The 27,705-nt window shown below is 36.2% G+C and overlaps 1 long non-coding RNA gene and 1 other non-coding gene across 2 annotated transcripts in view; both read left to right on the plus strand.

Moving 5' to 3' along the window:
* Positions 1-27,705, plus strand: part of LOC110257690 (uncharacterized) — a 133,284-nt gene that overhangs the window by 20,668 nt on the left and 84,911 nt on the right. The window lies entirely within an intron of this gene.
* LOC146394760 (U6 spliceosomal RNA) lies at positions 425-531 on the plus strand. The gene has a single exon (XR_014835945.1). It is a non-coding gene; the product is annotated as a U6 spliceosomal RNA (small nuclear RNA).

The raw sequence follows: 27,705 nt of genomic DNA on the forward strand, positions 1-27,705 counted from the left end.
TTCCCTGTTTTCTCTAGGATGTCTGATATGGCCATGAAATAGAATTTCCAGCTTTACGAGAAGAAAAACAATCAAAATAGTAAAAAGCAATGTTTAGGCTTTCACTGAACACCTCGTTATGGAATAAAGATTTATATGTAGAAAATAGTCCACAAACTTAAATATTCCCCCTCAACAAGCCAAAAAGGGTAACAGCCCGAGAGTACTGTAAACATAAGACAACACAAACAGATATATTGCGAAAGAAATTCGGGTTGCTGAGATGACAAATCTCATATCAGTTCTTCTGCGTCTACCTTTGAGGTATACTTTGTATGTTAACCTTCATTTTAATTCATACTGTTGCTGTTCCAGTGTAGATCAGGCAGAAAATTTTTAATTCATTATCTTAGGCAAGAAGCTTCAGATTAAAAGTGACAGAAGCGTGCTCGCCTCAGCAGCACATATACTAAAATTGGAACAATACAGAGAAAATTACCATGTCCCCTGCGCAAGGGTGACACGCAAATTCGTGAAGCGTTCCATATTTTTTTGGAATGGATGGGCATTGGGGCCCTACTGCGCAGCACAGGGAACTGTGTGTGATTGGGTCACTTCATAGTACAACAGAAATTGAAGAAACATTGTAAATCAACCATATTTTAATTTAGAAAAATAAATAAATAAATTCAAAATAAAATGCTAGTAAAAAAAGGTGACCGAAGCCAACTCAAACTAGTGTAAGTAAAAATAAGGAATATTATTAGGAGTCAAGGTCAAGGATGCCTCCCAGCCTACTTACCTTGCCAATTTTTTTATTCCTTTCCCCACCCCAGTCCATACATTCTATGCTCAAATTCTATTACTTTTCATTTCCCTAGCATAAGATGCAGTGTCTGGCACATACTTGGTGTTCAGTAAATGCTTCCTGACTAAATTATGGGAGCAAGCATAATGTATAGGTATCCTAATAGTTAGTCCAAAGCTTTTTTTTCTATCTTATCCTGCTAGTTATACAGGGAAGGCTTAAGGTTTTATATATTTTTCCTTTCCTATCCTGCCTTGTGTACACTTTACTGCTTCCTAGTTAGCATGCTTCAATACCACAACAATTCTCTACCTTTTGGGTCTTGGGTTCAAGGTTCATTTGTCTGGGTTTATCAGCTCTACTCAAGCAATTGTGAAGGGTTAGCCTGGAAATAAGTAATGAAACAAGCTCATTTCTTTGATCAAATCATATTGATATATATATTGTTTTTTATGTCTTCTGAATTGGCACTATGTGAAAGCTGTGCTTTTGAAGCAGACATAAGATCATTCTCATTTGAATAAGTCCATGTCTCAAATTGCTCCAGCCCATTTGTTATCCAGGGAGACTATTGGGGAGAGCTGTCTTCTGAACTTGATTTCTACACCTAGTAACCAACTTCTACTACATCCTTTTGAGACTTGCCACTAAGAAAGTCTAGGAGACTTAATGATTTCTTTCTTTCTATTGTAGGAGTTTAATGATCTTGCAAATTATTGACTGACCTCATAATATTAAACTTTTTTACAGGTTGAAGGTGTAAAGTGGAAATGACTTTTAAAAGGCATTTCTTTTCCTGGCCTTCACAGCCCCATGACCATGACTAGCCATCACAATTGTGCATGGCAATTCAGGCTGCCCGCTGCACTGTGCTTGGCTCTGCTTCTCTTTCCCTTCCCGCCCAAATGTCTTCTCCCTCCTTCCATTTTTATACAGCATCTTTACCTCCCCAATGTCACTTCCAGCTGTCTTGCCTTTTCTCCTTGTTGCTGCTTCTCAATGTGATGAATGGTGTGTGTGTGTGTCTGTGTGTATATGTATTTGTACATGTTGGGGGAAGCTACAGAACATTTGCATTCCCATATGGGGCAACTGAGGCTCAGAGCTGTGCAGTGACTTGTGTAAGCCAGAGCTGAATGAAACACACCACATTTTTACCTACAGAGGGCATGGCAAATACGTTATGCTAACATGGTGAATGCATCTTTAGATCAAAGGATGTCTCTGAAAATGAAGGTGAGATGAATGCATGATTAGAGACTATGTAAATAGTTATGAGAGCCCCATTTTAAAGCTTGGGCTGAAGGCGTGGAGTGCAGTAAAAATACCTGCGCTCTTTGTGTCCCTGTTAAAATGCCTATACACATGCTTTGATACTGTCATGAACTCTGCACAAATGGCAACTGTCATACTTGGAATTTCCCAGAGAGGACTTTGAGCTTTGTAGAAGATGCTACATATACCCAAACAATGAAGGAACAAATGGGTAAGTAGTGTGACTCTACGTCCTTATTTGCTTAGGATCGTCCTCATTTATGCCTGTTGGCCGGGCATCCCATCTGCTTAGTGTGTTCCTTCAAAGTCCATCATGTCCTGATTGGGACTAAAAAAAATTGTATGATCACTCTATTTATAAGCCACAATGGAATGAGAAACAGAATCCTCAACTTAGCTTCAACTCCTCTAATTCTCCAGAACAGGTTGCGCCTCTAATTGGTATGTCAAGCGCCAAGAAACAATTTATTATTAGTTCTCATAATCATAATGTACTTTATGCATATATAATCCCTTCATTGGAGCTTCAGAGTGCTTTATGAAGCCTCACATTTTTGTAACATTTGTGATATTACTCCCAGATTACCGATGACATCTGTAGCAGAGAGGTTAAATGATCTGTGCAAGGTCACACATCAATTTAGATGGTAGCAAACCTGGAAACATTATGGGCATTATAATTACTTAACACTGTAATAGCCTTTCTCTTTGCAAAGTTATTTCTTGCAACTCTATGAGCTGGGTCAGCTTTATTTCAAATGGGCTATATTTTGAAACAGAACCAGATAAGAGAAGTCTGGCAAATATTGGCAAATATACTCTGTAAAATAATCATGGTCTGCAGACTGAGACACAGTTTCTTTTGGTGAGGATTGATAGTTCTTTGAAGTCTTTCTTCTGAGGGCACCACTACTTGGCCAATGACCTTTACCCCTGCTTTACCTAAATAAGAGAGACCTTCAAGTGGAAGTAGATGCAACTTCTTTCTTACACAGATACACCTTTATGCATCCTAGTCCATTCTTACTTCCTGGACATCTACAACTCATCTTTAAAGATGCAGCCATGGAAACCATTCGTTTGGTTACCCCAGGCTGAGTTGGGTGCCCTGACTCTATGCTTTGATGGCATGCTTTATCATACCTCTATCCTTGTCTTCATCTCTACAAGCTCCTTGAGAACAGGAGGGTATCTTAGGTGTCTTATTCATCCCTTTATCTCTGAAGCTTTGTATTCTTTCTAGCGTATAGCAAATGCCCAATAAAGTATTGCTGAATGAATTTAAAGTACCTTTCATGTTGCAAATAAAATGTATTACTTCATGGACTTCAGTCACTTGCACTGTATTTTTATTTTTAATTCATATTATTGCAATCTACTTATTTGTAAAAGCGTAGCATGTGCTTATTTGCCTTGAAGTTGTATATTTTGTATGGTTATGTGAACATTGGATCATTTGCTTAGAAAAGAAATCAGATGAGTTTACCTGACTTTAAAGTTTGTCACACCCTTGGGCCAATTTTAAATTCAAGCTACTTGTCTCAAAAAACTTAGTAATTATTTTCCAAGGGCTCCCAAAATATATATTTTTTAAATCAAGGTAATGAGATGAGAAATTTTGCCTCAATTCACAGTACCACGATTATTTCTGAATTGAGAAGTTATTTAAAAATGATTTCAACTTTAGTCTATATAGACTTTTTCAAAGTAACTACTTAAAACAAAGCTATTTGTTCTATGAGAAAGAAAAGTAGGCATGCATGTTTAATGAGTAAAATATTAGAAGTTAAACATTTCTGGTTTTGTCATAAAGTGATTGGAGTGGAGTTCTTCACATCAGTATCTTTTGAGATATGAAATAATGACCACCTCATTGGCTTTAAGTAGTTTTAACATTTATATGTGCTTAGACTACCTTGGTGTCATTTTCAAAGTTAGATTTAAACTCAAATCTTTGAAAGAAGGTCAGAATTAAAGTTACGGGGGTACTATGAGCTTCAGGGCCAGCAGCCTTAAAGATACATATTTTGTATCCTTTGTTGAAACTTTATTCTACCATAGGATATTGCCTGCTTTTTTATGGCTGTTCATCACTCTTGATATAATGATGCTTACAATCAATTTTGAAAAATAAGTTGACTGACTCTAGTGACTGGAAACTTGGAAACAAATTTCAAAGAGCTAGGGTTATATTTTCTTCCCCTTTTTAGGGCCACACCTGCAGCATATGGAAATTCCTGGGCTAGGGGTTGAATTGGAGCTGCAGTTGCTGGCCTACACGATAGCCACAGCAATGTGGGATCTGAGCTGTGTCTGTGACCTACACCCCAACTCATGGCAACGCCGGATCTTTAACCCACTGTGCAAGGCCAGGGATTGAACCCACATCTTCATGGATACTAGTCAGGTTCACAACCCACAGAGCCACAACAGGAACTCCAATTTTTATTTTATTTTAATTTTTTTTTTTTTTTTTTTTTGCAGAAGCCCATCAGTTGTCACAGGGGAAAAAAAAATCTGTAAGATTTAGAAGTTGATTGTAGTCATGGTATGATCTCACTTCTCACTGAAGAATAGAAATAGAAATTAAATTTTAAGAAGTATGTTATGTATCGTTCTGATATCTGACCCTAAGAATCCTTCTAGGGCAGGAAAAAGCAAGAACCTTTCCTAATTTGGTCTTGGTAAACCACATATTCACAATATTGCTTTTAATTATGAATTGTCTTGTGACAAGAATAAATTTGTCTAATGATAATGAATGTCTAATCTTATTAAATAAGGATCATTTACAGACTGTGATGTCATAAAGCTTAGCTCCAGCAAAGATTTAACCTATTTAAATTGAGCAATATATTTAAATAAATTAGCATGTATATAAATCCTATCAATGTGGATTTGTTATCAAACACGTGGAAAATGAAAAAGTTATTGTTAAGAATGGTAAAGATCAAGTTCCCGTTGTGGCTCAGTGAGTTGAGAACCTGACCTAGTGTCTCTGAGGATGTGGGTTCGAACCCTGGCCTCACTCAGTGGGCTACGAATCCGGTGTTGCTGTGAGCTGCAGTGTAGGTTGCAAAAGCAGCTCAGATCCCGCATTGCTGTGGCTGTGGCTGTGGCCAGCAGCTGCAGCTCCGATTCGACCCCTAACCTGGGAAATTCCATATGCCACAGGTGCAGCCTTAACGAAAAAGAAAAAAAAGAAAGAAAAAGAATGGTAAAGAGTCTGAGATTTTGGCCTTCTTGCAAGCAAACAAGTTAGGCTGCTACAATCTGTTGATGCTGCCAGAAGACATGGCGACTCCTGAATCAGAGAAAAAAGACTTTAGTACCCAGGGCACAGCAAACAGGGTGAGCATCATGTTCACCTCAGTTCCCCTTGACCTCCCAACAAGAACCACAGGAGTAGCAGGGTGGCCCACACTGGATTTACATCACCCAGGGGAACCTCATGCTTGGGAAGCCCTAATCATCTATAATTGGCTGCACACAAACCTGGCTCAATTTTCTCTAAAGGGAGACATTTTCTTTGTGATACTGGACAGCAAACAAACCTGCCCTTGGCTCTGGAGGGAGCCGCTATCTCTATCTTCCAACAATATTTGCTATACAAAGATCTCTGAAAGGATAGTTCAGAACAAAGGCAATCAGTTTCTCTGTTCACAAAATATACTGAAATGCAATAGACTCGTGGAGAATTGTCTCCCAGCAGTCATTTATTAATCCTATTTTTTTCAAATTGTTATTTTAAAACCTGAAACAGTAGTCCAGGTAACTTGATTCTTATCAGATCTCACCACATAAAGTATTTTTTAAGTTTGTGGGCCCTAGTTGCCTTAGACACGCTGTTTGTCAGTTACACTTTCCATGATGGGTCCCTAGAACATTTAAATCCTTGGATTGCCTTTGGAAGGTCATATAATTCTCCTGAAGGCACAATATGGCTAATGGCTTGTATTAGTGGCTCTGCATGGGCCATTCACTTCCATTCTGATGATGCAGCTGTATAACGGTTTCACTGAATGATTTGAAATCGTTAGTCAAATTGCTTCTTTCAAAGGTCATGTTTACACAACAGCTGACATTTTGAGAAGGCATAAATATGGATGTATGGGTGGAGATGTTAGTTTCTTGATATAGAAATCCATTTGTCTATTGCAGATTTTGACAGCTTTTCTTTTAACAGCCTTGGTTCTGCTGGATCAAAGGCAGTTTTTGATGCAAAAGTCTTTTGATGGGTTGTCAGGGATTTCTGCCTGTTTGGGCCACATGGTCAGCATTCCTCAAACTTATTTAGAGGACACAGAAGCACACTTTATTACTGATCATTTAATTATTTCCATGTGCCATTTTCTCTCTTGCCTTGTGATGGACACATGCTTTTTCTCCTCCTTCCTGGAACTTTCCAGCCCCTTTCACCCCCTCGCCTTGACTATCTTCGATTTATCCTGCTGGTTTCAATTTTAGAAGTCTCTTCTTCCATGAAAGCTATTCTATTCCTTCAAATCTGAAATAAGTTTCTTTCTTAGACAATTTCATAGATCAACCATGCTTATGTATAAAGCAGCACTTGTCACATTCTCATATATGGTTTTACTTACTTGTCTGGACTTCTTGTTGGCCTTTGAGCTCCTTCACAGTAGGGTATATAGCCATCTTATTTCTGTACCCAGAGTAACTAGCACAGTGCCAGGCACAGAGTAGCTAATGAATAAATTACTGTCGAATTGAAAAGAAATTATGAAGATCCATTTAGATAATGTATACACCTTGAGAGCTTGTTCAACAATCCTATTAGGTGTTCAAAAAAGCTTCCTTGAATTGAATTAAATTGAAGTGGTTATGATCAATTTAGATAATCTATGTAGGGCATCTAGAACAGCAGCTTACACATGCATGTATAATCATTTTAAAACCTTTGTGGGGCCCAAATACTTTAAATTTTAAAGAATTTTAAACTAATTTTGCTTTGAAATTATTCACCTGCAAATCATTTATTTGTGATTGACAGTGATTTCTCTGCAATTATTATGCATATTTGGAAAATTCCTCCATTTTAAATAAGATATAACCCATAAAGTTTTTTTAAGTGCAATTAAAATTTAATGAATACTAAATTTAACAATTAATGAAATTAACTTAATGTTACATTTTGTGGACATTTAATTAAGCATTTAATTATCTTGATTTACAGTTTTTTCTTCTTAACTGGGTGCCAAGAGTTTTTATTTTATTTATTTAGTAAGTTAGTTTTGGCTGTGCCCACAGCATGTGGAAGTTCCCAGGCCAGGGATTGAACCTGGGCCACAGCAGCAACCAGAGCTGCTGCAGTAACAATGCCCAGTCCTTAACCTTCTGTGCCACAAGGGAACTCCCAAGAGTTTTTATTTTTAATGTTGCAAATAGATTTTTGGAGTCCTTGAAAAGCTGATAGGGCCTGGGCACCTGCTTATCATGACTAGTACATAAAATTACTACATACAAAGCACTCAATAAATATTACAAATCAGAAAAAGGGAAGGTGATAGAAAAACAAATGTATGATTTTGACTCCAGGCATTTATGGCTAGAGAAAAAGTGATCTTTATTGACCATACTAATGGAAGACCTTTGAAATTATTTTTTCTATATTGTAAAAGCCTATATATAGTTCACCTAGAGAACTGCTGGAGTTCTTCTTAGATATTTATTGTTTTTCTAAAGTGCTAAGTGTTATCGTTACCTAATGAGCCCAGCCACCCACCTTGATTCTTTATGTAATTGCATCTAGTACAGGTTTATTCTAATATTGGTAGATTCCCAAAGACTATATAAGCACTTAATAAATGTGTGTTACATGAAACAGTGAATTTTACTGTGAGAGTTTGCTGCTCTTGCCATATCCTCAAATATATAAAGTTTTGCAACTATTTTTAAACCAATAAGATAGATGATGGTACAAAAAGATGCAAGTATAAAGGATCCCGTGGGTGAATATTAATTAAAAACCATTAGTATGGTTTCTTTGGTTGATTTTATAATCCTCTTTTATATGAAATCGAATCATGTTCTCAGTGAAATTTATTAACAAAATGGCACACATGGAACACTGGAAATTAACCTCTTATCATATTTTTATGTGTTGGAAAATTAAAGAAGCAAGGGGAAAGGTTAGGCTTTTAGAAATTAATTTCCTCAATATTTTAAATTAGGTCTACAAGAGAATTGTCGCCTGACTTCTCATTGTAGATGAATTACTAATACTAGTGTAGTGCAGTCTAATACTGAACATGCTGTAATACATTTTTGTAACTGAAAATGTGGAGTTTTGTGTAAAAGTCAAGATGATTTTGGTGAAGGATAAAATACTATCAATATCATATCGATTCTTAACTGCAAGTCTATTAACTAAAGGAATCTCTTTCTAGTATTTGAGAGAAAGGTCACCCATATTTCTGTGGTGATTTGAGTGAAGTCTTCTTAGGAAATCTCTAAGTGTATTTCTATACTGGGAATCAGTTTAGGAGAGATAGCTCAAGCTGGTAAGTTCCTGCTCCTAAATCCATTATCCTCATTTCACTGAGTTAGACAACATGAAATTCCACCAGTTAGGGATTCACTCAAGTTTCCCACAGCTTCTCTTTAAAAGTGAAAATTCTGGGAGTTCCCTGGTGGCCTACTGGTTAAGGATCCAGCATTGTCACTGCCGCGGCTAGGGTCACTGCTGTGGCGAGGGTTTGATCCCTGGCCTTGGAACTTCCACATGCCATGCTGCAGGCAAGGCCAACAACAACAACAACAACAAAAAGAAAAGCTGGTTTCCTTCCTTCCCTCTTCCCCTTCTCTGATGTCTATGTTCTTTTGACCAATAAACATACAGCAAATTCTCTAAAGCTGTATCAACCATATAAGCCTTGCTATTAAGATAAATCTTATGGGAGTTCCCCAGTGGCTTAGCAGGCTAAGGATCTGGCATTGTTACTGCTGTGGCACAAGTTGGATCCCTGGCCCAGGAGCTTCAGCATGCTGCAAGTACAGCCAAAAAAAAAAAAAAAAAAAAAAGAAAGAAAGAAAAAAAGTGAAAATACTCGTGAGAGGAACATAAACTTTCAGACTTTTATACTTTACAGTAGCTATCAGTACAATCACATCCACTTAGAACTCAGTTGTGCTACATAAGAGAACTGACAACTTTGAGTATGAAACAAGTTGGTCATTTTACAGCTGGAGCACAGGACGAGATGGGGCCAGTAAGAGTGGAATGATGCATGTTTTAATATGTGACTTTAATTTATAAATTATGAGTGATTAAATTTTAATAATTTTATGTTGCTTGCTTTTTTAAGTGAAATGTCAGCTACTTGCATTTGCTTACTATATTTCATTACTGAGTTCTGGAATAAACAACCTCGTGTGAAAAAAAAAAAAAGAATGGAATGCTGCACGTGCATATGTGGAGGTAGGATAGGGGGAAGCTAGTTGGGGGCAACAGCAAGAACCTATTGCCTGAGGAATGAATCACTAGGTGGTAACAACGAAGGGGCATATAGAAGGAAGTAGAAGGTTGACAATGACTGCTTTTGTCTACTTTGAAATTTTGCTTAGTGTTAGCTCCTTCTTGTATTGCATGGCCCACCTGTATCAAGGGTAGTATCATTGGGACGATAGCTCACATATGTTAAGGGTAAAATAGGCTCTGGTGGGTTAGTGTGGTGGATGTTACGGTCATCAGCCCACACCACCCCTTTCTCCGTTTCAGGACTGAAACACTCATTTTCCCAGCTTCTGGCAGCATTGGCCAGCTGTTGGCTTCCAGTGTATTTGGTTTGGCCTTGAGCAAATATTATTTCACTCAGATCACCCCCCTGTCCCTAAGGTCAGCTCACATCCCATGCCTCGCCAGTGTGAAGGTATAAAGGCCCTGTCCCCTTGTCTCAATCTGAAATAATTCTGAAGTCAACAGTCCCAGAGCTCCCTGTGGGGATGAGCTGAGGCCTTTCTTGTGACTGCACACAATTCAGCTTCTTCCTCTGCCCAGTCTTGCTTTCCTCACTCCTCCATAGATGTTCATCTTATTCCTAAATAAACTTCCAACAGCACATTTATGTCTCAAAGTCCATTTCCTAGTGAACCCAACCTTCAACACTTTGATGTGAGAACTTAACTACTTATAACTGTATTTTTACAGGCAACAGAGTCTTAAGTTCTGAACATTGTATTAAGTATGGATGATCTTTTGACTTGAAATCCATTTGCTCATATTTTGGAAAGACAAACTTACCTATCTTCTAAGAGTATAGAAAACGTTTGTATTAGTGCATTTGATGAACATGGTCAAACTGCTTTGAATGTAAATCTCTGCAAAATTATCCTCATTTGCTCCTAGGCTAAAGTAGTTCCTTTCTTCTATCACTATAGATCTTGCTTCTTTTGTTAGCTCGATTTCCTTTGCGCTTCTCTAATGTATACCGTGCTAACAGCCATAATTACATTTATGGATCAGTATCACACTGATACAAGACGTGCTGTTCAGTAAGCACTTGTCAGCAATTGAATCTTCTTGCCTTCCATTTTTCAATTCTTTCTAAGCCTTCCCCTCTGCTTCCTGCCCCGCTGTACTTCACAAGAATTAAAATAATAAAAATCTTAACTAACATCTGCTCAACCTTGGCTTAAAACCTGAGGTCTAAATATAAATGTATATTGCCATTAGGAAAAGTATAAAGGAAGGAAGGAAGGAAAGAAAGAAGTAGGAGGAAAAGAGAAAAATTTTCCAGAGAGACAAGTTCTGCAATCCAAACACCACACTCAGACTAATTTAATAAAATGTGAGATTATGTACAACAAAAATGTGCATGCTAATTATTTTTCCATTTTGGTTCGCAGTAGGAATTGTAGAGATTGCAAGGAAGAAGAAATATTGAGAGAGCTAGAATGATTTTCTTTTCTCTTTGCGTTAGAAGAAAAAAAAAATGAGTAAAAAGTACCCGAGAGTTTCTTAAATAGGGTTATGTGCTCTCTCATTCTTTTTCTATTCCTTATTAAGAAAAGGCATGGAATGAGCTACATGAGCAAATTAATTCAAATTCATATTAAATTTCATGTATACTCATGTCATCGCCTTGTGTCTACTGGTACTACTTTGAGGAATTCAGCATGTTCTAAGAGTTTAGCTAATTTTCTTTTGAGCACTAGTTTGTTTGGAATTTAATTGCGGGTTGGCTGGCCTGAAAATGACTACATGTCACAAGATGATAATATACTGAAATCTGACATGATCTAGCATGCAGAGAATGCATCAGGTTTATTTGTGAGTTTGGAACCATGGTAATCAACAGACAGGCCAGATGTTTTATGAGCTAAAAATGGGTACCATGGCAGTGTTAGTGAGATTATCTAAGTGAGAACACCTACACTCCCTAGATGTATTGGGGAGTGAGGATGCTTCAGTTACATGTTATTAAGACTGGCACTGAAGGAAAAAAAAATTCCTTCTCAAATCTTTCATCCATAGTACAGCACAGAGGAGTAATTTTCAGTCTGAACTCTGGATGCAATGTAGAGAAGGATAGATATGCTATGGCATTAACTCAAATGAATGGGAGTTTAAGTAGGGCAGAGCAACATAAAGGCAGCAATACATGCATATTCAAATTATCCATCTGCACCATCTACTTACACTTGAGGCATTTCAGCATGCTTATTACTCAGGAACATTTTAATGAGGTGCTCATTCTCTGTACCTGAGCTAATTTACTTCTCCCAAAAGACTATTTTTGATATGATTTTAAAAGAAAAATAAGACAGGGCTGAATATTTCATAGGTCTATTTCAGAGGAAAAACCCCTCTCTCCATGAAACATCTCAATGGGCGTACTTCTGTTATTGGCTAACATGTGAGATTAATGCATGTGTCAATAAAAAGAGACACTTTAATTAGAAATAATGTCATAAGATGGGAAAACACATCTTCAAAATATCACTTTTTATTGTTGGCTTGTTGATGTAGAAAAATAGGAAATGGTAGCTAGTGAGAGAGAAAGGTATAAGTTAAAATAAAGACATAGATCATATCTTCACAAACATTTCATATGTAATACACATTTTCAGAGCATTTGGAAACTAATTAAACCATTATGTTTCTGATTACATTTTTTTTTCTTTTTAGGGCCACACTTGAGGCATATGGAATTCCCAGGCTAGGGGTCAAATAGGAGCTGCAGCTGCCGGCCTACACCACAACCCCGGTAACACCAGAACCAAGTCACGTCTGCAACCTACACCACAGCTCATGCCAAAGCCGGATCTTTAATACACTGAGTGAGGCTAGGGATTGGACCCACATCCTCATGGATATTTTTTTAGTTAGGTTCTTAACCCACTGAGCCACAGTGGGAACTCCCTGATTACATATTTTTAGATAGAGTCAAGAATTTGAAATTTTTACCCCATAGCCTACTGCACCATTACAGGTAGAAACATGACTTTAGGAGGCTGCAAGCTTGAATTTTTGTAACAATTATCAGTTCATGTACAGTAGAATAATTGTATATAATAAATATATTAGTACATCAAAAAATGAGGGATATAAGTATCATTTGTATGTTCAGTTAAAATACACAGACTTCTAAATTATTTATAATCCACATAGGATAACTTACGACATGTTTCCTTGAATGAAACCTATACCAATTACATGCATGATTTTTTCTTTCAAAATTTCCATAGATAAGAAGTATTTTCCCATATAATATCAGGTATAATACTAAAGTGTTCCAGACCTCAGCCTCCTTCTCTGTAAAATGGAGGATTTGAAACATATTTCCTTAATCTACTTTCATGTGTAAAAAGTATGTGATCTTTAATCTTGATTTTCTTCAAGACAAATATTATATATCTAATGGATATACCCAGTGTTTTATTAATACTGTTGTTATTTTGATCCCAGTATTACTGTAAGAGACCACACAAAAGGGGCCCCAAAGCACCTCCTAACTTATATCAATATTGATTCAGCAAAGAGAATGCTTTTATAGAAGCAGTATCGTTTGCAGCCAGTTCAGAGCCATCAGAACCTTTAACTCCAGTCAGTCTCTCTCTATATATATATATATTTTGAGAAAACTCAGCTGACATCTTTATTGCTTTGGATAGGTTTTATATATATAAATGTATATAAACAAATTATATATGTATAATTATATAGGTAGAATTATAGAATTGTAAAGAGTGTTAGAAGTGAATTTAAGGATGATAGATTGGCCATTTCCAATTTTATAGATAAGGAATCTGAGGCTCAGAGATATTAAGTGAATTGCTACAAAGCCAATAACTGGCAAACAGGGCTTGTTTGTCTTTTTCAAGACACAAATACCAGGTCCTAGTGGCTTGAGTTTCAATATATTCTAAGAAACATTTCAAATAGTTTGTTTCGCTTACCTTAATTCAGGGGCAATTTACCTACATTGCTAATATCCTTATTCAAGGTATGTTGACAGTTTACTAGCTTTGGCCACTAAAGCATGCTTCAAATTGAGGCAGCAGTGATCTACCAGACAATTGTGTATACTGCATATTTTTCGTACCAGATTATAAAATATATTCTTCATTCATGTATGCATTAAGTGCACATTTATTTTGAGTGCCTATTTTGTATAATAAAAAGGTACATACACTTCAGAAGCAAGGAAATTTGCAGCACTGGGCCCCAAATTATAGAGCTAGACTTTAAAGAAAAAAAAAAAACGCAGTGTGTTTCTAATCACATCTATTTTTATGCTGTGAACACTCTCCTTCTTGTACTATGTCATTAAGACCTTGTGCCTTATAACTTCAAAAGGCGCTTATTGCAAGCAATATTTTACATCTTATTTTACATTTCCTCCCAATTCACCTTCCAAAATACACACATATATCATCACTCTTGGGCACCATCCTGTGGGATAGAAGACACATAGGTGTAATGCTTCTTGCCCAACACCAAAAAGGGATGGCTAAGGAGGTCGTGAGGTCATCTAGAAAAAAAAGTAAGAAGAGGAAACAAAACAAATGAACTCTTGTTTTCCTTTCAACAAAGTACCATGGGTATTTTTCTAGCTGCAGAGAGAATCCAAAGCATTAAATAGTTTAGCTCTACTTAAAAAAAAAATTAAATAAATAAATAAACCTCTTTCAAAATATCTCTCCCTAGGAGGTGTAAAGTTACTCTGACTCCATATTACCAAGGATTGTCAGAGGGCAATTATTCAACTCAATCACAGGGTGTATCCACACTAGTGATTTTACAATGTATCTTCCCAATAAATTTTTCTTTAGAGCTCCCAGAAATTCAAGAATGAGTACAAAAATAATCAAGCCTAAGGCACAGACTATTTTAATAACAGAGGAGCTGTCATTTGTTGAATGCCTATGATGTACCAAGCTTTCTGCTGGGCATTTTCACATATTATCTTCTATCTTTACAGCAAAACCACAAGATTGATATTTTATTTTTATTTCACAATTGAGAAAAGCAGAGGCTGGCAAAGTAAAGTGATCTCCTCTAGGCCACAGTGGTATACCTGAGATTTGAAGCCATGTTCATATTATTCCAAAGTCCATTTTTATTCTACTGGGTAACCTTGTTCTAAATGTATCTAGCTTTGAATATTTTTTTCCTTGGTGGCAAGGAATGAGAAAATTTATTCTCTATTTATCAGCCCTTTAAACTTCTCCGTGACCTTAAGCATCTAAACCTGTCTTTCATAGTCCATTAACTATTCTCCCAGCCTGGGAACCAATTTATCTGGGCCTGGAAATTTGAGCTCCCTTCAAGAAGTCAGGTACTCCCTATCTCCTCACTTACCTTGGATTTCAGTGCCCTTATTATTACATTTGTTCTACTATTTCCAGTTTGAATAACCTTGAATGAGGTGACCAAAACCCATTAGGAGCTTGAACATTTCTGCTTTCTTTCCCATCATGCAGTATTCCCCAATGATTTCCACCTGCCTTCAGTGGATGAAGTGCTACAAACATTATTGACTATCGACCTCAAGCCCTGAAACAATTGACAAGCACTATGATTCACCAACCATGTTCTTTCCTGGGGAACACATCAGAGATAATCCAGCTATTTCAAGGCATTCAATTATTTTCAAAACTTTGAACCCAGGTGATGATATTCTTAACACTGGTAGTATCTTATAGGCGACAGAGTATCTAGTTTTTAAATAATTCTAATTTATTTTACAAAATTATAGGCACATTGACTTGTATGCAATGCATTATATATGTTTGTATTTAGGGTGTATTTTTATGAGATGAAATCCTGAAGTTGATTCTAACCAGCAAGTCCTCTCTGGGTCAATCAGTTCACCTTTCCAGAAATATAAACATAAAACATGTTTAGCACCTGAGAAGTTCAGTTTCCCCTTAGGTTATATTCTAAATAGGTAGTTAGTATGGCTGTTCTAACTCTTCTCCCATCTATCATTGTACTGCCCCTCAGAGAGTAACTCCTTCTAATATATCACAATCTGGATTTTCTCATTACATGAAAAATGTTTTCTCAAGTGTTATTATATTTGATTTCATTATATAAGTCTTTTGAAAATTTTCTTTTGGCCAAATCTTTTTCTTGAGAATGTTAATTTTCTTCCACAGTATAAATCAGTTTGAGAATCATATGCTTCAATAAAGTAAATAGTACAGCAATGAAAATACCAAAGTTTGTACTTGGTACATGAGCAGAAGAAAGATTGTCTAGAAATAAAGTAAGAGAGACATGGTATGAGGAAGTTAGACCTCGGAGAGCATCTCATCTTGCAGACAAGGACATTAAGGACAAGGAAGATGAAATGACTCACTCAAGTCACATGGTAAGCTCAATGTTGAGCCATGAAGAGAACACATGTCCTATGAAAGCTGTTTCTCCTACTATATGACTTAGTTTTAACACTCACTGTGCATTTAAAAAATTTTTTTTCCATTATACCTGGTTTACAGGGTTCTGTCAGTTTTATACTGTACAGCAAGGTGACCCAGTCACACATACACATAACATTCCTTTTTCTCACATTATCATGCTCCACTATAAGTGACTAGATATAGTTCCCAGTGCTACACAGCAGAATCTCATTGCTTATCCATTCCAAAAGCAATAGTTTGCATCTATCAACCCCAAATTCCCAGTCCATTCCACTCCCTCCCCCTTTCCCTTGGCAACCACAAGTCTGTTCTCCATGTCCATGAGTTTCTTTTCTGTGGAAAGGTTCATTTGTGCTGTATATTAGATTCCAGATAGAAGTGATATCATATGGTATTTGTCTTTCTCTTTCCGACTTACTTCACTTAGTATGAGAGTCTCTAGTCCCTTATGACTGTGCATTTGAATTGCTTGGGGAGCTCTTAGAAATACATACGTCTTGAGACTCATTGCAAAAGATCTCGATTCAATTTGTCTGGAATGAGAATAAGAAACTTGTATTTTTTTAATTTATTTTTTGAAGTTTTATTGAAACATAGGTGATTTACAAGGTTGTGATAAATTCTGCTGTATAGCAAAGTGATTCAGTTATACATATACACACATCCATTCTCTTTCAGATTCTTTTCCCATATAGGTTATCACAGAATATTGGGTAGAGTTCCCTGTGCTATACAGCAGGTCCCCATTGGCCAATCATTCCATATATCTCAGTATGCATATGCCAATCCCAAACCCTCAGTCCATTCCTCCTACCACACACCTGTCCTCTTTGGTAACCATAAGTTTTTCAAAGTCTGTGAGCCTGATTTTGCTCTACAAATAAGTTCATTTGTATCCTTTTTTAAGATTCCATATATAAGTGATATCATATTATATTTGTCTTTCTCTCTCTGACTAATATCACTTGGTATAAGAATCTCTAGGTCCATCCATGTTGCTGCAAATGATATTATTTCATTTTTTTATGGCTGAGTAATAGTCCATTGTGTATATGTACATCATCTTTATCCATTCCTCTGTTGATGGACATTTAGGTTGCTTCCATGTCTTAGCTATTTTTATTTACTAAATCTGCATTTTTAAACACACCCCCAGGCTATTCTACTGTGCAGCAAAAAATAACTACCAAACTATATCCTGGTGTCTCTAAAATTGTAAACATAAATCACTGTCTTTGAGGCTACAATGGAGTTCTCATTAGACTCGTTACAGAGTTCCCATTGCGGCTTAGCTTGGTAAGAACCCAAAATAAGGTCCATGAGGATGCAGGTTTGGTCCCTGGCTTTGCTCAGTGGGTTAAACCTCTGGCGTTGGCTACCAGCTGTGGCATAGGCTGCCGATGCAGCTTAGACCTGGTATTGCCGTGGCTGTGGTATAAGTCTCAGGTGCAGTTCTGATTTGACCCCTAGCCTGGGAACTTCCATAAGCTGCATATGCAGCCATTAAAAAGAAAAATATATATATATATCAGGCATTGGTCAAGTGAACTGGAATGCAAGGTTATTACTTTTCTTTGAGAGGAAACCAAATTTTGAGCTCCTTGGGAGAAGAGGCATTGTCTTACTATCATCTCCAGGGAAACTTCTGTAATTCAGGGGCTTCAAAAAGCCGGGAATCAGCCTCACACATCAGATTCTGAATTTGGACAGCAGCAGAGAGTTGAGGGTCAGTGCAAGAGGTAACATGCGACCTTAACAATTGTGGCAAGACCATGAAAAGACAGTTTAAAATTCTGACCACATCCCAAGCTCCTCAAAATGCAGATTGAAAAGTGAGGGATGTGGAGCACTATGGGTGCCCTGTCAGTATTGGCTCAACAACTAAAATTGGGATGATCCTGCATTACAGTCAATTCATAGACTGAACTGTGGGGAGGTCTCGAGGTTAGAATCAAAAGAAAAGAAGACAAGCACCAACTAAGGCTCTATGCTAGTGTGAACCTAAGAAAGCTCACAGGTATAAAGGCTTTTTTCCTTGCCTACTGACTCTTTGAGAAGCTAAATTACAAACATTTTTATGTTCATGATAAGAGGGTGGATGAAGAAGGGCAAGATAAGTTTGGTTTGGTATTTAAATGAGAAATTCCAGATCTTTTACTTCTTCCAAGAGAGAAAAATAAACAAGTATGTGTGGCTTGGGAATTAGAACTTATCTAGACAGCCTTAAATCTTTTCTGGAATGCAACAGATAATAACAAACAAAAATATAATTGATCACAATCAAAATCTTAACGAAGAAAAGAGTGAGGGAAGATGTAAAATATTCAACTTTCATATGGTAGGTATGCTAAAGAAGATTTATTAAAAATTTCTTTTTATCTGAATATAGAAACAAATCTTTAGCAAGTAAATTAATTTTTAAAATAACCACAAATTTGATAGTTTTTTAAATTACAAAACTACATTAATAAAGACAGTACATTACTAGCATAAGGATAGATATATAGATCAGTGGGACAAAAATAAACCCATAGATTTATGGCCATTTGATTTTTGACAAAGTCAACAAAACACTTCAATGGAGAAAGAAAAGTCTCGTTACAAATGGTGCCGAGACAACTGGATATCCACAAACAAAAGAATGAAGTTGGACCCTTACCACACCATGTACAAAATGGATTGAAGACTTTAATATAACGGCTAAAACTATAAAACTCTTAGAAAACATATGTGTAGATCTTCATGAATGTGCATTAAGCAATGGTTTCTCAGATACAGCATCAAAGTTAAAATCAACCAAAGGAAAAAACAGATAATAGATGGAACCTTATAAAAATGTAAAACAAATGCATTTCAAAGAATACTGAATAAAGTAAAAATACACTCCCAGAACAGGCAAAAACATTTGCAGATCATATATATGATAGGAGTTTAGTGTTCAGAATATATAAAGACATCTTACAACTCAACAATAATAACACAAATCATCCAATTAAAACACAGGCAAAGGACTTAAATAGATATTTCTCCAAAGATGATCTTTAAATGACCGATAAACACGTGAAGGATGCTAAGCATCATTAGCGATTAGGTAAACACAAATCAAAACTAAAATGAAATACCACTTTAAACTCACTAGGATGGCTAGAATCAAAAGGAAAGACAGTGACACTCATTGGTGAGAATGTGGAGAAATTGAAATCCTCATACATTGCTGAAGGGAATGTAAAATGTGCAACTGCTTTGGAAAACAGTTTAGTAATTGCTGAAAAAGTTAAATATAGAGTTACCAGATGAGCCAACAATTCCATTCCCAAGAAAATTGAAAACTTATGTTCATACCAATATTTTTACACAAATGCTCAAAACAGCATTATTCATAATAGTCAATAAAATGGAAATGACTCAAATGTCCACCAACTGATGGACAAACAAAATGTGGACTATCCTTATGGATTATTATTCAGCAATGTCCTTCAGTTGGAAAAATGAGATATATTTCTCGGCAATGAAAAGGAACGAAGTACTTACAGGTGTATTGAAAATGAAAAAAATTAAATACCTATACATGATCCCACATGGATGCACCTTGAAAACATTAGAAGTGAAAACTGAGTGAAAGAAGACTGTCACAAAAGACCATTTATTGTATAATTTCATTTATATAAAATGTCAGAATAGGCGTATATACAGAAACAGAAAGTAGATCAGTGTTTGACAGGAGTTAGTGGGAAGAGAAGAATGAAGAGTGACTTCTTAGGAGTCCCTTCTGTAGCACAGTGGGTTAAGAATCCGACTGCAGTGGCTCTGGTAGCTGTAGAGGTGTGAGTTCGATCCCCAACCCCGTGCAGTGGGTTAAAGGATCCAGCATTAGCTGTTGCTTGAATTACCTAGCCCAGGGAACTTCCACATGCCATGGATACAGCCATAAAAAGGAAAAAATAAAGCATGACTGTTTTTGAGTATATTTGCTTTTGGAGGTGTTTAAATATTCTGGAATTAGTGGTGATTTTGCACACTCTGCAAATATACTAAAAAATACTGAATCATACACATTAAAAGGTTAAATTTTATGCAATGTGAATTATATCTCAATAAAGATGTTATTAAAAATATTGATGGCTCTCTGTAAAACTTGCCAGGAAACATAATGCATTCAGAATGGATCCTTGAATTTTTCATAAACATTTCTTCATCCAAAACATTTGTAATGTTTTCTTTTCACTCATTTGGTCCAAAGGAGTATACATACATACATGTATGTATGTTATACATACATGCATACATTCATACATATGTGTATATATATGTTCATACATATATATACATACATATGTATATGTGTAACAACAAAGCAAAAAATCCAGCACTTACAGAAACTTAAATGAAAATGAAAGCTTTGTGCAAAAACTGGAAGTATTTTGTTATGAGCCATGGAAAAACCAAACTTGTTCATTTAACTTTTTTTGTTCCAAGGTCCCATTTGTGTTGAAGTGGTTGAGTGTGGTAACATAACTTGCAGTAACAATCATTGGATATTTCAGTGTCCATTTAGAGGAAACTTTTTCTATGTTTAGCCTTTTATCTCAAAATGGAAATGTCAGTGGTACCTCAATTAGCTGGCTTTGTGACGTTTCAGAGATGAAAGCAGAACACACGAAAGAGAAAAAAAAATCTTAGAAATGCAAGGGTTTTTCAGTGTACCGGAAGCTGAACAGGTGCTTACGTGGCGGGGACATGCATGCGTGCACACACACGCACACACGCGCGCGCACGCACACAGACAAAAACAAAGGGGTGAATGCTGAAGACACAAGTCTCAGAAAATGGTGATTTAAAAAGATAACTTGGGAGTTCCCATTGTGGCTCATCAGGCTAAGGACCCAATGCTGTCTCCATGAAGATGTGGGTTTGATTCTTGGCCTCACTCAGTGAGTTAAGGATCTGGCAGTGCCACGAGCTGTGGTGTAGGTCGCAAATGCGGCTTGGATCTGGCGTTGCTGTGACTGTGGCGTAGGCTGGCAGCTGCAGCTCTGATTCAGCCTCTAGCCTGGGAACTTCCATATGCTGCAGGCACAGCCATAAAAGGAAAAAAAAAAGGATAACCTGGCAGAATGGCATATAAATAATGTCAGAGAACTTGAAATATGTATTTCTACCTTTCGGGGGGAACCTGTAATGTTCCCAAAGAGGTTGATCATTGAGCCTCACAGAACAAAGACACAAAACATCAGAAAGTTTCATAAATAACAAGAGCCTATAATTTGCTTTTCGTTCTTACTTTTTAAAACAGAAGGACAGGACATAGGGTATGTTCTTTTCTTAACAGCTTATTGAAGAATAATCAATATGTAATAAGCTGCAATATCTGTATTTAAAGTGTTCAAATTGTTAAGTTTTAGCATATGTTCATACCTGTAAATCCATTACCATAATCAAGATGATAACAAATCAACAAATCCAGCACCCCCAGAAATTTCCCAGTACCCCTTTGTTGTTTTTCGTTTGTTTGTTTTTTGTTTTTTTGTCTTTTTGCCATGTCTTGTACCGCTCCTGCAGCATATGGAGGTTCCCAGGCTAGGGGTCCAATCGGAGCTGTAGCCACCGGCCTACGCCAGAGCCACAGCAACACGGGATCCAAGCCGCATCTGCGTCCTACACCACAGCTCACCGCAACACCGGATTGTTAACCCCCTGAGCAGGGGCAGGGATCGAACCCGCAACCTCATGGTTCCTAGTCGGATTCGTTAGCCACTGCGCCACGACGGAAACTCCCCCAGTACCCCTTTGTAATCCTTCCTTCTTGTCCCTCCCTAGCCACACCACCCCATCCTACCTCCAAAACTCCCTCTCCCTTCCCTTAGCAGCAACTGCTAATCTGCATTTGCCACTGTACATGACTTTGTGTTTTCTAGAATTTTAAATTAATGGAATCTTACAGTCTCCTCTTTCTTTTCTGACTTCTTTTACTTACATTATTTTGAGATTCATATGTATTGTTTCAATAGTTCATTCTTTTTATTGCCTATGTCACAAGTTTTTATTATTTACATTTTTATTATAGTTGATTTACAATGTTGTGCCAATTTCTGCTATAAAGTGACCCAGTCATACATATATACCTACACATTCTTTTTCTCATACTATCTTCCATCATGCTCTATTTCACCTGCTAATTGACATTTGAGTTCTTTTCAGTTTTGAGCTATTGCATATAAAGCTGCTATAAACTAAACATTTGTGTATAAATCTTTGTGTGAAAATGTGCTTTCATTTGTTGATTAATTTTTGAAAACATGCAAACTCTTAACAGGGCAATCAGAATTTATTTTGACTCAGAAATAGTGCATTAAAGGGTTTTTATTTTTACTTCAGGGTGAATTTCTTTCCCTTGAAGTTATAAAATTCTTGCCACAAAATGATAAAACTACTGCTGTTTGAATCACTTCTGTGTAATAATCTGTCAAATCATCAGTACTACAATTATATAGTTGCCTTGTCAACACTTGTAAATTAATGCTTTTTACTTTAGAGCATATTTTATGTTAATGGTAGGTGTCACTGAATTGTCAGTCACCTTTTCTCTATAAACTCTTCATCTCCCTTTTTTCACCCTGAGATGCATAAATTGTAAAGTAAGGCAACATTATTTGAAATAATTCACTTTTTTGCATGGAACCATGAAAGATCCCAAATAGACAACACAATCTTCAGAAAGAATAACAAAGCTGGAGGCATCACACTTCCTGATTTCAAATTACATTACAAAGCTACAGTAGTCAAAACACTACAGTACTGGTATAAAAACACATACATTGTTTACTGGAACAGAGCAGAGAGCCCAGAAATAAACCCATGTGTATATAGTCAACTAATTTATGATAAGGACACCAAAAATATGCAGTGGGGAAAGGATAGTCTCTTCATTAATAGTGCTGGAAAAACTGAAATCTCCACATGCAGAAGAATGAAATTGGACCCTTAGACTATTTTTCCATCACAGATCTGTTGGGGTTCATTTCCCACATCTTTTCTTTCTTTTACCATCACAATACATTGTAAGATATTGTCTCAGTCCAGCTGAAATTAATATATTGTGAGAGCTCCTTTGTGACTCTTCATGAGGCTTTGGGTTGCTTGAGACCAAAGATAGCTTCACAATGTTTGCTGAATAGAGGAAGGAGGGAATAGTAAGAACTGTGTTGCTCACACCCTGCATATATTAATGTTGGTATATCTTTAAAGGAAACTCTAGATAGAGCTTTAATAATAACATTTGTTTTATTTTTATATTAGTATATTAATAATATTTAAATTATAATATTTTATATATTATTTCTTTTGAGAAATTTCATATATGTTATGCCATACTAGGCTACAGTTCTCATGAAAATTTCATAGGATAGGTAATAATATTATCATCTTTTTAGAGAATGCTTGAGGCTAGAGAAGTTAAATAGCTTGCTCTTAATCACCTGACTGGGGAAAGGTAGAGTGGGAGTGGAGCTGGAATTTGATGAACTCCAGGGGTCATTCCTGAAGGATGGAGATAATATTTAACGTTTATTTTAGATAAGATATGTTAGGTGCATTATAAAAATTGTCTCAAAATTTAATCATCGCCATACCCCATGAAGTAAGAACAATTATGACCTCCATTTTATATTTCTGAATATTTCCGTAAGGAAACCAAAGTGCAAAGAGGTTTAATAATGTACCCAGTGTTACATACATTAGAAACAAGCAGAAGCCCAGGAAGATAACCTGGGTTTTCTTACCCCTGGTTGAATGTTCCATCTTCTATAACACATCTTATGATCTGTTAAGAGAATTATCTTGCTAAGACATAGATAGCAATCCTTTTTCTTGTGTATTTTGGGATTGGGCTGGGGCTTAGTTCTATGCTTTCTGCCAGAGTAGTAGTGAGAATTCTGGAATTTGAGTTTGGAGAACAAGGAGAGACAAAGTTAAGTAATGTTTTCATTGCTACACAAAGCACATCGAAGTGGTCTACAATTTTCCTTTATTGGACTCAAATTGACATCATTCTCATTTCTGCTTAAAAATCACTATTAGCAGAGAATAAATTCGCCAGCTTTTTAACCAAAATCATCTTAAATATTCAGAAGCCAAACATCTTCCTTCTGCCCACAGTCTTAGAACAAACTAATGTGGCAGGTTAGCAAAATAAAAGAGCACAAAATTAATCAAACCTTAATTTTTCTTGTCATATAATGGGTGATAAGGCAATATTATACTTCAGGCAAAGGTATACCAGTACTTAGGGAACTAGAGTTAGATATGAAGCTGAAAAATATCTAGTAGGAAAGATTAGAGTTTAATCAACAATGATATATGTACATAGAATACCACTGTTGTGGTAGACATTTTTGGTATCTGGTGATAGTTACTAATCAGCTGCAGTCTTGTTTAAAGAGACCTTCCATAATTTGTGCTAATATTAATCTTTAATACTCATGACCTCTAAAGATTTCTCAGAAATTTAAAATTTTTAATTATATTTAAATATGACACAGGATCAGTACCTATGCCATCATATTTGTAAAACACAAAAGTTAGATATAGCGTACAAATTGTTGAAGAAGTTGTGCAGTTCTATTACACTGAGTGTATGTACTAAAATTCCCATTAACAGCCTTTTAAATTCAGAAAGATTTATATTATTTTCAGTTAATGATTTAATGGCAAGTCAAAGATATTATCATTTCCTTTAATTTATCAAATTCTAGTTCTATTTTCTAAGTGTATAATGTATTGGTCTAATACATTTAACATCATTAAGATAATCATATTCATTTACTGCAGTTTCATCAAACATGAAATAATTATTCAAAATTGTTCAGTGTCTGCAACTTGCATTTAAAATTCTCCTTATGTTTAGAATTATGCAAGAAGTATATAACTATTGTACAAATTTAAAAACTCTAAAAATTGTGGGAAGAAGAAAATAAAATCAAGCATTATCCCACAACTCACAGATAACCCATTGTTATTTTTGGTATATTATCTTTTTCAGTTTTTCTATGTTTGTTATGTACTATTATAAAACAGAAGTCTTTCTCCACACATAATTCTGCATCTTTTTTTCTTAACATGATATTATTAAATTTCCCTCCTCCCTCTTTTTCAAACTTCAGTCCACTCTCATCCAGCTTTCCATTATTCCAATGAAACTGATGTCCAAATGGGCACATTTCTATCTTCATCTTTTCCAGTGACTCAAACTGCACTGTCTAATATGGCAGCCACTAGCCACATTTGGCTATTAAAATTTGATTAAAAGAAATTCGGTTACTTGGTCATGGCGGCCACCATTCAAGTATTCCATAGCCACTTATGGCTAGTGGCAACTATGTCCTATAGCACAGATCTGGAATATTTTCATTACTCCAGAAACTTTGGACAGTGTGTCTCAACAGCTTTTGACAAAGCTGTCCACTCCTTCCTTCTCAAGAAATTTTCCCCTCCTGGCTCCTATGGAAATATACTCTCCTGATCTTCCTCTTACTTTACCACTGCCTATTCTTGATCTCCCTTGCTGGGTCCTCTTATTTTCATCATAAAAATATTAGCCTGTCCTAGAGCTTAATCCATAGACCTCTATTCCTTTCACTGTGTACCCTTACCATAGGTGATCATATCAAGTCCCTTGGATTTAAATAACATTTCTAAGCTGGCTACTCTCCAAATTATATCTCCAGCCCTAATCTCTAACCTTGAACTCTGGACATATATCAAATTGTCTACTCAACATTTTTTGTCTTCAACTTAATATGTCCAAAATTGTCCTATTTCCAATCCTCCAAAACCAATATTTCCCTAAGAGTCCCCCAGCTCAGTAAATGGTATCACAATCCACCCAGTTAGTCTAAAAATCAAGTCATTTTTATTAATGTCTTTCCCTCTCCTACCTTTTATTTAATAAAAAAAAGAAATACTTAAAGCATGATGAAACAAAATGTTTTTTAAAAGGGATGAGAAAAGTACAATAAAAGGGGCAACAAAAGCAGATGTTGTAGTGTTAATTCTTAAAAAAGTCAAATAGTAGATTGTGTCAAAGCAGTATTTTTTTTTATGACCACAGCAGGGGCATATGGAATTTCCCAGGCCAGGGACTGAATCCCACCTGCAGCTGCAATCTACACCACAGATGTGACAATGCGGGATCCTTAACCCACTGCACTGGCCTGGGATTGAACCCTCACCACCACAATGATCCCAGCCACTTCAGTCAGATTCTTAACCTACTGCACCACAGCGGGAACTCCAAAAGCAGTATTTAATGTTAACAAAACATACAATCTAGGTAGAAAAGAAGCTTCAGATTATATAAAAGGAAACACAAGTGAATGTGCAAGGAGAAAGAGCCAAAAAAGTCAGCCATCAGGGGATGGATTTCTTTTCTCAGGATTTAACAGATCAAGGTAAACAAAACTGTAAGTTTTGTGAATTTAGATAATGTATTCAACTCTCCTGCTTTTTTTTTTTTTCTTCTTGGTTTTTAGGCTGCACCCACAGCATATGGAGGTTTCCAGGCTAGGGGTTGAATCAGAGCTGAAGCTGCTGGCCTACACCACAGCCACAGAAATGCAGGATCCGAGCCACATCTGTGACCTATACCACAGCAATGCTGGATCCTTAACCCACTGAGCGAGGCCGGGGATTGAACTCACAACCTCATGGTTCCTAGTCGGGTTCGTTTCCACCGTGCCATAACAGGAACTCCGTCGTTTTAAACTATACAGAATTGTACCAGAAAATACGTATCATATTATATTTAAATATTAAATATTGACAGAAAAAGAAATGTTATATTTTTAAAAATTTTACGCTAACAGCAAAAATTACAAAATATCTCAGAATAAGTTTGGAAAATGCGTAGGAGCTCTGCAAACTGTAAAACATTGTTTTGGTAAATAAAAGACAAAATCCTTAATAAATAAAAATATGTGTACATTATTTGGCAGATGGAGAATTTGACACATAGGTTTAAAATATCATCTCTTAGTGGTAGTCTAGTGGTATAGCTAAGATGATTTTGTGGGGGTTTTAAGGTCGTTTGTTTTTGGAAGTGTCCATGGTATGTGGAAGTTCCCAGGCCAGGGACCAAACCCCAGCCACAGCAGTGACCATGCTGAATCCTTAAACCACTAAGCTGCGAGGGAACTCCCTAAAATAATCTTGAAAATAATGAAGAGACCTTATACTACCAGATTGGAAATATTTATGTACTGTAGAGCTAAAATAAATCAATGTGAAACTGATATAAGAATAGACAAAAACTGTTTATCTATGTAGTCCATGTCTTTATCTATGTGTACGAACTTTATAAAGGTGACATTTCAAATTAGAAAATATGATGAGGCAACTGGTTGCCAAGTCATTCCTAAACATAGAAGTAAAGTATAAAAAACCTTATAGGAAAAGACTAAGAGAACTTACAATTAAATTATTTTCTATATTTAAAAAAATCTCAAGAGTAATTATAGCCACACTCAAAGGTTAGTGAAACCTGGATAATATTTGCAACATATGACACTTACTATGTAGAGTTCTAACAAATAAATGAGACAACTGCAAACATCCCGTTAGAAAAAATGTTTGAAGGACAAGAAAATGAAATTCACGAAAGAAGGAATACCAAAGGTAAACCTATGAAAATAAATCCCCCCAAAACATGTGACAGTATTGCTTGTATAGCTTCTGTATCAAATTGAAATAAATTTCTTCATGAT

This window comes from Sus scrofa, chromosome X, assembly GCF_054392235.1.
Source record: "Sus scrofa isolate SSC_HxYL_T2T_F1_AM1 chromosome X, Sscrofa_HxYL_maternal_Yorkshire_Landrace_v2.0, whole genome shotgun sequence".
Lineage (NCBI taxonomy): Eukaryota > Metazoa > Chordata > Mammalia > Artiodactyla > Suidae > Sus > Sus scrofa.